Source organism: Stegostoma tigrinum, chromosome 2, assembly GCF_030684315.1.
Source record: "Stegostoma tigrinum isolate sSteTig4 chromosome 2, sSteTig4.hap1, whole genome shotgun sequence".
In the NCBI taxonomy this organism is placed as follows: domain Eukaryota; kingdom Metazoa; phylum Chordata; class Chondrichthyes; order Orectolobiformes; family Stegostomatidae; genus Stegostoma; species Stegostoma tigrinum.
The window spans coordinates 127958872-127972812 of NC_081355.1; the positions used below are offsets into that span (position 1 = coordinate 127958872).

The 13941-nt window shown below is 45.8% G+C and overlaps 1 protein-coding gene across 7 annotated transcripts in view; it reads right to left on the reverse strand.

Moving 5' to 3' along the window:
• The window catches only part of arhgap12b (Rho GTPase activating protein 12b), a 238944-nt gene extending 227017 nt beyond the window's left edge, over positions 1-11927 (reverse strand). For all 7 annotated transcript variants that reach the window (XM_059639246.1, XM_059639243.1, XM_059639245.1 and 4 more), the window contains exon 1: positions 11719-11927. The gene's annotated coding sequence lies outside the window, so the exon portion shown is untranslated. The remainder of the gene's footprint in view (positions 1-11718) is intronic.
• Between the last annotated feature and the right edge of the window lie 2014 nt (positions 11928-13941).

The window sequence follows — 13941 nt, forward strand, 5'->3', positions numbered from 1 at the left end:
TAATGGCATTTTTAGGTTCAAGTTTTGTTATAGTTTATAATTTTTACAAAACTTACAAAGTCATCATGATTATTATATGTCACGCAGTTCTGATGTTCAGAAGTCATAATTAGACTGAAACATTAACTCTGTTTCTCCACAAATGGTACCAGTCATACTGAGTTTCTCCAGCATTTTCTGTTTTCATGCATAACAGACTGGTCTAAATTCTGTTTACAGGTATATATGGAGCAGACCAGTAATACTGAACAGGGCATGAGTGTCTTTTGCTTATTCAACTGGGGGTAGAGCCAATTCTAGGCACTTTAGGTAAAGCTTTATGAGCACAGAATGGGGTAGAAAGGCATGGTGGAAGGATTAAGCAGCCCTCTCTCTCACAAATTTTATGAAACATCTTCTTAAAGATTGCAGTTATGCTGCAATTGCCAAAAATATGTCAATTACTGTGTATGTGCAGCATGAGGTATGAAGAAAAGTATTTTCAGCATAACGGGCAGAATTTAAAACCCTCCTTGAGGAGGGTTTGATCATAAAGAAGTGTTTAATTGGTGGGAACCAATAATCAAGATCTACCTCATCCGTTCATCAGTAGTACTCACCTAGTGATGGATTGGAAACTCAGCATGAACAGAGCCTAAAAGTGAAAATCCAAAAAAGAATTCTTGCTGGTTCCTTTTTCCATTTTTTTAGAACAGGGTGTAGCATAGAGGGGATTTTTCCTTAAACTCATTCACAGAATGTGGGCATTGCTGGCTTGGCTAGCATTTATTGACCACCCTTAATTACCCAGAGGGAAGTGAAGAGTGAACCACATTTCTTGTGGGTGGGGAGTCCTTCTTAAAAGGATTCAAATGAAGCAGACAGGTTTTTCCGTCAACTGAAAATGGTTTTGTGGCCATCATTAGACTTTTGATTCCAGATCTTTATCACGTTCAAATTTCACCATCTACCTCAGTGGGATTTGAACTCAGGTTCCCAGAACGTTATTCAAGATAGGGACATTTATGAAACCTCCTACTCCAGCAAGTTTTTTTTAAACTAACCTCCACCATTCTTCAGTGAATACGGCAGAACCGCAGCGCTTAAATCTGATCCTTTAGTCATGGAATTGGTTGAATCCTATCTATCAATTGCTACTTGTGCTGTTTGACACTCGAATGGTCACACGTTATAGATTCACCAGACTGACATCTCATTTTTAGATATGTCTGGTGCTGCTCCTGACATACCTTCCTGCATTGAACCAAGGCTGATGCCCTGCTTCGACAGTAGTGGTAGCATGCATAAGCTAGGCCATGAGGTTGGAGAATCTGGAGTATAATTCTACTGTATCGGCGCCGCCTCTTGCTCCCCAGAGGAGCTCGAACAGTTCATCCACTTCACCAACAACTTCCACCCCAACCTTCAGTTCACCTGGGCCATCTCCAGCACATCTCTCACCTTCCTGGACCTCTCAGTCTCCATCTCAGGCAACCAGCTTGTAACTGATGTCCATTTCAAGCCCACCGACTCCCACAGCTACCTAGAATACACCTCCTCCCACCCACCCTCCTGCAAAAATTCCATCCCCTATTCCCAATTCCTCCGCCTCCGCCGCATCTGCTCCCACGATAAGACATTCCACTTCCGCACATCCCAGATGTCCAAGTTCTTCAAGGACCGCACCTTTCCCCCCACAGTGGTCGAGAATGCCCTTGACAGCGTCTCCTGCATTTCCCGCAACACATCCCTCACACCCCATCCCTATCACAACCGCCCAAAGAGGCTTGGGGACCGCTTTGTAGAACACCTCCGCTCAGTTCGCAACAAACAACTGCACCTCCCAGTCGCAAACCATTTCCACTACCCCTCCCATTCTTTAGATGACATGTCCATCATGGGCCTCCTGCACTGCCACAATGATGCCACCCGAAGGTTGCAGGAACAGCAACTCATATTCCGCCTGGGAACCCTGCAGCCTAGTGGTGTCAATGTGGACTTCACCAGTTTCAAAATCTCCCCTTCCCCTACTGCATCCCTAAACCAGCCCAGTTCGTCCCCTCCCCCCACTGCACCACACAACCAGCCCAGCTCTTCCCCCCCCCCCCCCCCCCACCCACTGCATCCCAAAACCAGTCCAACCTGTCTCTGCCTCCCTAACCGGTTCTTCCTCTCACCCATCCCTTCCTCCCACCCCAAGCCGCACCCCCATCTACCTAATAACCTCATCCCACCTCCTTGACCTGTCCGTCTTCCCTGGACTGACCTATCCCCTCCCTACCTCCCCACCTACACTCTCTCCACCTATCTTCTTTACTCTCCATCTTCGGTCCGCCTCCCCCTCTCCCTATTTATTCCAGTTCCCTCTCCCCATCCCCCTCTCTGATGAAGGGTCTAGGCCCGAAACGTCAGCTTTTGTGCTCCTGAGATGCTGCTTAGCCAGCTGTGTTCACCCAGCCTCACGTTTTATTATCTTATAATTCTACTGTTGCTCGTGATCCAAAATTATTAGACCTGTTTGAAATCTATAGCATTTAGCGCAATGGCAGTACCACAAAACATGATGAATATCCTCAACGTGAAAATGGGACATTTTAAAACAACAGAATATACTTTATAACAAAGTGTGAAGCTGGATGAACACAGCAGGCCAAGCAACATCTCAGAGATCTCTGATGAAGGATCTAGGTCATCGTTTGTGCTCCTGAGATGCTGCTTGGCCTGCTGTGTTCATCCAGCTTCACACTTTGTTATCTTGGATTCTCCAGCATCTGCAGTTCCCATTATCTCTGATCAGAATATCCTTTATAGTCAATTCTACTACAAAGCAGAAGTATAGGAGTACAGTGAAAAGTTTTTTTTTAAGCAGTAGCTGTCTTTTAATGGCACAATCTTAGGTTCAAGTACCTAGGTACAAATCTTTGAGAAAAAAATAGTGGTCTTACACAAAGAAGATTAAAGAAAAGCATAAGCATTACTTAGAGGTAGTCACAACATAATGAAAAGGCTTTAAACTACAGTAAGATAACAACAGCTCAGCACGTGGCGCCAGGCCCAGGTCCAGGTCCAGCAACCGTCTGGCATTAATCCAGCCTCCAGTCCACTCCTCACTGGCACTCAGCAGCAACCAGGTAAGTTGCATTGTACTGGGATTCCTACCTTGACCCCTCCAGTGCGACCTCCCGCACGCTGTCCGCTGCCTTGGGCCGCCTGCACAATGTCCTGCGGCTGCTTCTCCACATGCTGCTGCAGGCTATCACCCGCACTGCTGCAGGGCTCGCTGCTTGCAGCATTCCAGGGCACAAGGACTTGCACTGGACTTGCTACCAGCTCCAGTGCTGAGGGGAAGAGAAGAAGGAAAAAAAGAAAGGAAAGAAAAGGAGAGGAAAAGAACAGGCCAGCAAAGGCACTCCAACAGGAGCATCCTACTCTGCTCCACACGGACCAGGCGCTAATCACTCATATCAACACTGTCAGAACAATCTGGGGCAGACAGATCGATGAAGGTGATGTCATGCATGTTTTTCCCTCTTGCTGCGGACCTAGTCTAGAAACTATGTCCTTTAAGATTTGATCAGCATAGTCAGGTGCAAACGAACTGCTCTTAGGGACGGACATTTGCAAGTTCTCGTCCAGAGTATATTCTACACCCAAGGAAGGGTCATCGGACCCAAAGCATTAACTCTGATTTCTCTTCACAAATGCTGCCAAACCTGCTATGCTTTTTCCAGAAATTTTTGTTACATTCTACACCTTGCCACTTTCAGTGCTTCCTCTTGACTGTAAACCACTGTGTCAGCATTTCTACTGAGTATGTCCAGCCAGTTGGACAGAACACCTAGTTTTTGGTCTCCTCCTGCAGCCACTGTAATCAAGAATGAGGCAGACAGATTCTTTAGGATCAAGGGTTTTGGGGAGCAAACAGAAAAATTGACTTTGTGATCAAGATCAGGCTTACTTCTTTTTCTTATAGCTGAACCGCATTCTCTTAGAGATTAGATGATTAGCTTCAAATAAAATCACAACCATCTTCAGATGAGTCCCACTGGTGAAACATTCCCATCAATTCCTAATTCACTTTTTACTTGGTTCCTTCATGCCAAATTCAAAGTACTACCTTGATATCAAAGTCAATCTTGCTTCACCTCTGGCTGTTGCTTGATTCCAGATGGTCATGATTTCTGCACACAGAATCAAATTAGTGTTGCTGAGCAAGTGAATGAGTATAGCCTGATAGCACTACCAGCTGCACCTTCCATCAGTTTGCTGATGTTGTACACCGATGAGCCATAATTGTCCGACAGTTTGTGGATATGCCTTACCCAGCAATTTCTGCAGTCAGTAAATGCTAGTGTTGTTGCAGTATTGGAATAGCTTGGCGAGAATTTCAGCTTTTTCTAGAGGACACCAGGGCTGCAGCACAATATCTCTGACACTGTCACTGACTCTGCGATATCACAAAATGTCAGGTGGAGTTGAATGAATTGGTTGAACACTAGCATCTGTGATGATTGAGGGGTTCAAGAGAAGGCCAAGAGAGATCATCCACTCAACAATTCTACCTGAAGGTGGTTGAAGATGTTTCAGCATTGTCTACTGTACTCTCATGCTGAGTTACTGATGCTGATCACCCACCACACCTCATGAATGCATAGCTAAACAAAATTTAACACTGAACTTTATTAGAACAGATGGCTGAAATACTGGCCAAAAGAAAGGTAAGCTTTAAGGAGGAAGCTGGAGGGGACAGAAGGAAAGGTATAGAGCAGGAATTCTGTAGCTTAAAGCTTACACAGTCAAACAATACAGCTAATGTTGCAGCAATTAAAATTGAGCAAGCATGATGCCAGGATAACTGGGAAGGTTATGGCAGGGGGCTGGGGAGGGGGTGTCTAGATCACCACATGGCTTGAAAACATAGAAAAGAAACAAGTTTAAAATAAAGATACGGTTTAAGCAGAGTTCAGCCTACTTCAAGCACAGGGTTTAGATCTTTCACCAGGGTTTAGATCTTTCATTAAGGTCAGGGAAGGTGGTAAAAGAGGGGGAGGTGTGGCTTTGTTGGTCAAGGACAGTATAACGGTGGCTGAAAGAACTTTTGATGAGGACTCGTCTACTGAGGTGGTATGGGCTGAGGTTACCGAGGAAGGTTTATCGACTGAGTCAGTATGGGTGCAAGTTAGGAACAGCAAGGGAGTAGTCACCTCATTGGGGGTTTTCTACAGACCCCCAAATAGCAGTAGGGAGATCGAAGAACTCATAGGCCGGCAGATTGTTGAAAAGTGCAAACGTAGCAGGGTTGTTGTTATGGGTGATTTCAACTTTCCCGATATTGATTGGAACCTCCTTAGTGCAGACGGTTTGGATGGAGCCATTTTTGTCAGGCGTGTTCAGGAGGGTTTCCTTACTCAGCATGTGGACAGACCGACAAGGGGAGAGGCCATTTTGGATTTGGTGCTCAGCAATGAGCCAGGACTGGTGTCAGATCTCATGGTGGGAGAACACTTTGGTGACAGTGACCACAACAGCTTCACATTTACCGTAGCCACGGAAAGAGAAAGGAGCAGTTACCAGGGGAGGATATTTAACTGGGGAAAAGGAAACTATGATGCTATCAGGCAGGAGTTGGGAAGTACAGATTGGGAGCAATTATTCCACAGAAAGGGGACCACTGACATGTGGAGACTGTTTAAGGAGCAGTTGTTGTGAGTGATGCATAAATTTGTTCCTCTGAGACAGGTAAGAAGGGGTTAGATTAAGGAGCCTTGGATGACGGGAACAGAGGTGCTTCTTGTCAAAAAGAAAAAGGCAGCTTACGTAAGGTGGAGGAAGCAAGGGTCTAGCACAGCTTTAGAGGATTACAAGGCTTGCTCGGAAGGAGCTCAAAAGAGGACTGAAGAGGGCCAGGAGGGGGCATGAAAAAGGCTTGGCAGGAAGGATTAGGGAGAAACCAAAGGCATTTTACTCATATGTGAGGAATAAGAGAATGATCAGGGAGAAGGTAGGGCTGATCAGGGATAGCGTAGGGAACTTGTGCAGTCTAGGCAGGTAGGGGAAGCCCTAAATGAGTGTTTTGCTTCCGTTTTCACTAAGGAAAGGGACCTTGTTGTGAATGAGAACTTTGAGGAGCAGGGAAACAGGCTTGAACAGATCAAGATTGAGGAAGTTGATATGCTGGAAATTTTGGCAAACATTAAGATTGATAAGTCCCCAGAGCCAGACCAGATTTATCCTAGGTTGCTCCGGGAAGCAAGAAAGGAGGTTGCTAAGCTGCTGGCGAAGATCTTTGCTTCCTCACTCTCCACGGAAGTCGTACCGGAAGATTGGAGGGAGGCAAATGTTGTTCCTCTTTTTAAGAAAGGTAATAGGGAAATCCCTGGAAATTACAGACCAGTCAGTCTTACATCTGTGGTCACCAAGGTTTTGGAAAGAATTCTGAGGGATAGGATTTATGACTATTTGGAAAAGCATAGCGTGATTAAAGGGAGTCAGCATGGCTTTGAGAGGGGCAGGTCATGCCTTACAAATCTTATTGAGTTCTTTGAGGAAGTCACGAGACAGGTTGACGAGGGTCGAGCTGTGGATGTGGTGTACATGGACTTCAGCAAGGCATTTGATAAGGTTCCCCACGGCAGGCTCATTCATAAAGTCAGGAAGTATGGGATACAGGGTGATTTGGCTGTTTGGATTCAGAATTGGTTGGCTGAGAGGAGGCAGACAGTGGTTGTAGATGGTAAGTATTCTCCCTGGAGGTCAGTGCTGAGGAGTGTCCCGCACGGCTCTGTTCATGGGCCTCTGCTCTTTGTAGTTTTTATAAATGACTTAGATGAGGAGGTTGAAGGGTGGGTTAGTATGTTTGCTGATGACACAAAGGTTGGAGGTGCCGTTGATAGTATCGAGGGCTATTGCAGGCTCCAGCGAGACATTGACAGTATGCAGAGCTGGGCTGAGAAATGGCAGATGGAGTTCAATCTGGATAAATGCGAAGTGATGCATTTTGGAAGGTCGAACTTAAAGGCTGAATATAGGATTAAAGGCAGGATTCTCAGCAGTGTGGAGGAACAGCGGGATTTTGGTGTTCAAGTGCATAGCTCCCTCAAAGTTGCCACCCAAGTGGATAAGGTTGTTAAGAAAGCATATGGTGTTTTGGCTTTCATTAACGGGGGATCGAGTTTAAGAGCCGCCAGGTTATGCTGCAGCTCTACAAAACCCTGGTGAGACCACACTTGGAATATTGTGTCCAGTTCTGGTCGTCCTATTATAGGAAAGATGTGGAGGCTTTGGAGAGGGTTCAAAGGAGGTTTACCAGGATGCTGCCTGGACTGGAGGGCTTGTCTTACAAGGAGAGGTTGACTAAGCTCGGACTTTTCTCTCTGGAAAGGAGGAGGAAGAGAGGTGACCTGATCGAGGTGTACAAGGTAATGAGAGGCATGGATAGTCGATAGCCAGAGACTTTTCCCTAGGGCAGGATTGACTGCCACGAGGGGTCATAGTTTTAAGGTGTTAGGAGTAAGGTATAGAGGAGACGTCAGAGGGAGGTTCTTCATCCAGATTGTTGAGAGTGCATGGAATACTTTGCCAGTGGAAGTCGTGGAAGCAGAGTCATGAGTGACATTTAAGCAACTGCTGGACATGCACATGGACAGCAGTGAATTGAGGGGAATGTAGGTTAGGTTATTTTATTTTTGGATTAGGATTATTCCACGACACAACATCGTGGGCTGAAGGGCCTGTACTGTGCTGTACTTTTCTATGTTCTATGTTCTTTGATGGGTGAACAGATTTTGATGCGAGTTAGGTCACAGATGCAGAACTTTGGATGTCCTCAAGTTTATGGATGATACAATGCGGGAGGTAGGCCAGAGAGGGATTAGAATAGTTAAGTATGGAGTAACAAAGGTAGAATGAAGATTGCACCAGAAGACCTGAGGCAGGACAATGTTTACAGAAGGTAAAACAGTAACAGTGCAGCAGTCTGGCTGAAACTGTATTTTGGAGTTAAATATGAGAATGAGGTAGCAAAGTCCGTTCAGTGGGAATAGGAAAAGAAGATATTTATGGTGATTCCATAGCTATTACTAGACAAATGGAACCAAGAACGTTTAGCTCCATTAAGCTCAACGAGATGATGGCACGGTCAACTGTATCATAGGCTGGGGGCAGGTCACGAAGGCATTAAAAGTAATATTAGCAAATTTGCTGATGACATAAAGCTGGGTGGCAGTGTGAAATGTGAGGAGGATGTTATGAGAATATAGGGTGACTTGGACAGGCTAGGTGAGTGGACAGATGCATGGAAATGTAGTTTAATGTGGATAAGTGTGTCGTTATCCACTTTGGTGGCAAGAACAGGAAGGCAGATTACTATCTAAATGGTGTCAAGTTAGGTAAAGGAGAAGTAAAACGAGATCTAGGTGTTCTTGTACATCAGTCAATGAAAGCAAGCATGCGGGTACAGCAGGCAGTGAGGAAAGCTAATAGCATGCTGGCCTTCATAACAAGAGGAATTGAGTAGAGGAGCAAAGAGGTCCTTCTGCAGCTGTACAGGGCCCTGGTGAGACCGCACCTGGGGTATTGTGTGCAGTTTTGGTCTCCAAATTTGAGGAAGGACATTCTTGCTATTGAGGGAGTGCAGCGTAGGTTCACGAGGTCAATTCCCAGAATGGCGGGGCTATCATATGTTGAAAGATTGGAGTGACTGGACTTGTATACTCTTGAGTTTAGAAGGATGAAAGGGGATCTGATTGAGACGTACAAGATTATTAAGGGATTGGACACTCTGGAGGCAGGAAGCATGTTTTCGCTGATGGGTGAGTTCAGAACCAGGGGACACAGTTTAAAAATAAGGGGTAGGCCATTTAGAACAGAGTTGAGGAAAAATTTCTTCACCCAGAGAGTGGTGGATATATGCCAGAAGGCAGTGGAGGCCAAGACTCTGGATACTTTCAAGAAAGAGATGGATAGAGCTCTTAAAGATAGTGGAATCAAGGGTTATGGGGATAAGGCAGGAAGGGGATACTGATTGTGGATGATCAGCCATGATCATAATGAATGGTAGTGCTGGCTCGAAGGGCCAAATGGCCTACTCCAGCACCTACTGTCTATTGTCTATTGTCACAAAGAACCAGGCAAGGCAAGTTGGACAAAAAGGAAATCGGTGAGACCAACTCCCAACCAGTATGTTGGGTGAGTGAAGGAGTTAGCAAGACTGCACTGAGGTTGACGAGTCTGAGTTCATTGCTTATGAGGCTATGATAGCATTGATGCAGCCTTTTAAAAATGGGAGGTTAGGCACACAGAAAAATTGCTGGCTAACCTCAGATGGAGTCAAGTCTGGGATGCCAGCAGAAGAATAGGGACATCTGAAGGGTTGAGGTATGGTCTGGGAAAGGCAGAGTACCTGAAAGAGCAGAAATGAAAGGAGGTCTAATAACAGACGAACAGTGTATAGGTTTGGCAAAGAGAAAAAAAATTTAAAGACAAAAGGAAACAACAAAGTAGAAAGAAGCACTGGGTGCACAACTGAGCAATCAAGTAAAGAACACATGCAAATGAATATTGGGAAAGCTTCTGTCATGTCAGCAGGTTATGTATTGTTAGTTAGCTCGTATGTAACAGCAACAAATAGGGAATAAAAATGAAAGGAACTGCTGAAAAATCAGGAACAAAAACAAAGTTGCTGGAAAAGCTCAGCAGACCTGGCAGCATCTGTGAAGGAGAAAACAGAGTTAACATTTAGGGTCCAGTTCCGAGGAAGGGTCACCGGACCCGAAACTTTAACTCTGTTTTCTCCCACACAGATGCTGCCAGACCTGCTGAGCTTTTCCAGCAACTTTGTTTTTGAACAAACAGGGAATGCTGAGGTAATAATAGCAGTCATAAGTCAAAGCCATAATTCTTGTAGTGGGGTACAGCTGACACAAGTTGATCGAATCAGTAGAGAGTACTGATGAACCCTTCTTCAAATTTGGAATAGTGTGCAAAAGAATGAAGCAGCATCACAGAAAGCTCAGGAATTCCTGCTGGAGTGAGGATCCAGGAGGTCTATAGATCAGTTGAAGTGTAAAGATGATGGCAAAGTTAGAGGCCATCACATGACCTGGGAGTAACAACGTATCTGCCAGTCCAAGGTGGTACATTGCTGGGTAGTAACCAGACTTTACATAATGCTGACAAACCAGAACAAAAACAAAACACAGAAGAGACTGAGACCCTCCAAAGCAGCATTAGGGGGAGACTGACACTGATCATAATTACTGTGAAACATAAGCAACAGAGCAACAAATCACAAGTACAGTATTTGCATCTTGCGACATAAACCTGTGCTGTTCAGTGTTGAAGTGCAGTGTTAATCAAGAATTTTCAGGAATTTGAAGGAATACGCAGCACTCGAAGATAAAATAATGGGGAAAAGTAGGACATTGGCTAGTTATGACACTCATTTGAAGGGAAAGTGCATGCATGCTGGACCAAATGGCCTCTTTCTGTGCTATAACAATTCCATGCTTCTGGAGGGAATCCAGTGTGAACCTGTGGCTGGGGATGTGGGAATAGCAATTGAAACAAGCAATTACCTTGACATTAGAGCTAATTGTCTACTATTACAGTCAGGGGAACTTACAGTGGGCCAAGTGTGGCAGAGATTGGCCAAGAATTTAAGTCCACAGTGAGGAGGAGCTCCCTATCAAGCTGACTACATAGGGAGGCATCTTGGGGGAAAATAAAATAACAAACTTGCAATGTAAAAAAAAAATTGTGTACCAGTGTCCCTGGGTCATGTAATAACTTGACAAGCAATTCATTCCTGATCAGTAAAAATTTCCAGCTGTTTTAATAAGGCAAGGTTTTTGTAAACCAAAATGTAAATTATTGGCCCTGCATGAAATTAGCAATTACAATTTTCAGGAGAGCAATAACTTCTTTCACAAATACAAATTTAACCGTAGATAATGCAAATGAGCAAAGAAAAACCCCTGTGGCTCCATAGATGAAACAACAACGCAAAGAGGAAAATGATCATTCCGTATACAGAGAAAATCTACTCCTTTCTCCAGCCTTCAAACCATATCGGTCAATACAAAACAAGTATGTTTGGGAGGGTAGAGGAGGGATGCATTTGAGCATGGTGCGGGGAAATGGACAAAGATAGGAGTTGTGGAGTATGCGGCTGTGTGGATTGAGGGGGGAGACTGTTGTGTGGGGCCAATAAGACTGCATCAAGGGGGGCGATTTGGAGGTTGTGTGTCACGGTTGGGATGAGTATGAGTGGGTGAGAGGATAATGGGGTTGTGTGGAGGTTAGGGACTGGGAGGCATTAGCAGTTTTATGAGAGTTAGAGGCTGAATTGAGGGGGTGGAAGCGGACAAGAGGCGATGGGTGAACTGTGAGGTGGTTGGATGGAGTTGGTGTCTTTGAGGGGTCAGGGCACTGAGTCTGTCACGGTGCAGGTGATTTCCCTGTGATTTATTGTGTCAGATCTATGAAGGTTTAGGGCGGCCACTGGGTAAATCTGAGGTTTCCTTGTGGTTACTGCTTCCTCCTTCGCTTTAACCGAGGCCCCGGTCCCGGCCTCCACCACCCACACACTGCTCACTCCACAGCGAAACGGAAGGCGATCAATTCGTATTAGCGACCATATCATTAGTGGACAGACAGCACAGCGAGGCAGAGAAACTTTTCACTACGAATGCACTTCACGCTCCAAACTTTGACAAATACATAATAAAAAAAATCACGCACCTGCTTCGGACGATGACCGCAACAGCCGGGGAAAGAAACAGGCGAAAGGAGAACGTTTAATTTTCTGGAGACCTTATTTAATGTCTGTAAACTGAAGTCTCTCTTACAGATCTGATTTTTTTTGTTACTGTATGTCATGGTACTAATCCCCCCACCCCCCCGGCCGTCGAACAAACCAGACTGCGCCTCGTTTCCAACCAGCGCGCGTGCACGACCCACCGATCATCTCCAACCACCCGCGCGCACGTACGCACTCCTTCGTCCCGAACAGCGCCGGTCCTTCACCCGCCCCGCCCCTCACATCGCCTCTTCTCCTCAAGCCTTCCATTCTCCTTCTGCAAGCTCTCAGGATAGTCTGCGCGTGCGTATGGCTGAGGTGGTTGCCGAGCAACGACCATTTTCGGCTGTCAGAAGCAGTGTTGGTTCCGTGGGGTGAGCGGGAGGAAGGAAGCGGCAGCCGCTGGCTTGCAAGGTAAAGTTTATCATGGTGAAGGATAGCGAGTCACTCCCGCCTCCTTTACCCCCGCCCCTCAGAAAAATACACCGTCCAGCACATGTTGGCTTTGAGTGTGCATGTCTGTGAAGCAATGGAGACGATCACCGCGAATCGAAAGACGCTTATCAAAACTTTTGTGAAGACTTCATGAGTGACGGGGCTCGATTTTCTTGGTGTTGCTCCAGCGAGTTGTAACCACGTACGAGGGAGTCGAGTGTTATGGAAGCAGGTGGGTAAGTTAAGAGCATAGCCTGATTAGCCATGATGGTATTGAATAGCAGAAAGGCTGGATGGGCAAATGTTTTCTTTTCCCCCTAGAATTCCCGTCGTAAGAGCACTGTGGATCAGCAGACGGAACGTGGACTGCAGCGGCTCACCGTTACCTTCTCAAGGGTAGCTAGGGAATGGAAATAAATGCTGGCCAACCAGCAACACCTGTGCCCCACGAGTGAAAAAAATAGAAATAGCTGTATGGTCTCAGGATCAATGTCTAATTGGAACTAGTGAGTGAGTTTTCTTCTAAACCAGCCGTATTTGGACCTTAGTAAGAAGCAGGATCAAAGAACAATACAGCACAGGAACAGGCCCTTCAGTCCTCCAAGCCTGCGCTGATCCATATCCTCTATCTAAACCTGTCGCCTATGTTCCAAGGATCTGTATCCCTCTGCTCCCTGCCCATTCATGTATCTGTCTAGGCACATTGTAAATGATGCTCTCGTGCCTGTCTCTACCACCTCTGCTGGCAACGCATTCTGGGCACTCACCACCCTCTGTGTAAAGAATTTCCCATATCTCCTTCTCACCTTGAAATCGTGACCCCTGGTAATTAAGTCCCCCCACTCTGGGAAGAAGCTTCTTGTATCCACCTCTCATTATTTTGTGGACCTCAAACAGTTGCCCCCTCAACCCCCATCTTTCTAATCTAAATAATCCTAATTTACTCAACCTCTTTTCAAAGCTAGTGCTCTCCATACCAGGCAACATCCTGTTGAGCTCCTCTGCACCCTCTCCAAAGCATCCACGTCCTTTTGGTAAGTTGGCGACCAGAACTGTAGGCAGTATTCCAAATTTGGTCGACCCAAAGTCCTATACAACTGTAGCATGACCTGCAACTCTTGTACTCAATACCCTGTACGATGAATGAAAGCATGCCATATGCCTCCTTGATCACTCTATCGACCTTCGTTGCCACCTTCAGGGTACAATGGACCTTCGACCTGCATTGCCACCTTCAGGGGTACAATGGACCTGAGCACCCAGATCTCTCTGTGCATGAAGTTTCCCCAGGACATTTCCATTTACCGTATAGTTCAGCCTTGAATTGACTCTTTCAAAATGCATCACCTCGCATTTGCCTGGATTGAACTCCGTCTGCCATTTCTCCAATCTATCTGTATTCTGCTGCATTCTCTGACAGACCCGTTCACTATCTGCTATCCCACCAATCTTAGTGTCATCTGCAAACTTGCTAATCAGACCATCTATACTTTCCTCCAGATCATTTATGTATATCACAAACAACAGTGGCCCCAACACGGATCCCTGTGGGACACCACTGGTCACAGTTCTCCATTTTGAGAAACTCCCTTCCACTGTAACTCTCTGTCTGTTGTTGTCCAGCCAGTTTTCTATCCATCTAGCCAGTACACCCTGGACCCTGTGCAACTTCACTTTCTCCATCAGCCTACCATGGGGAACCTTACCAAATGCCTTACTGAAGTCCATGC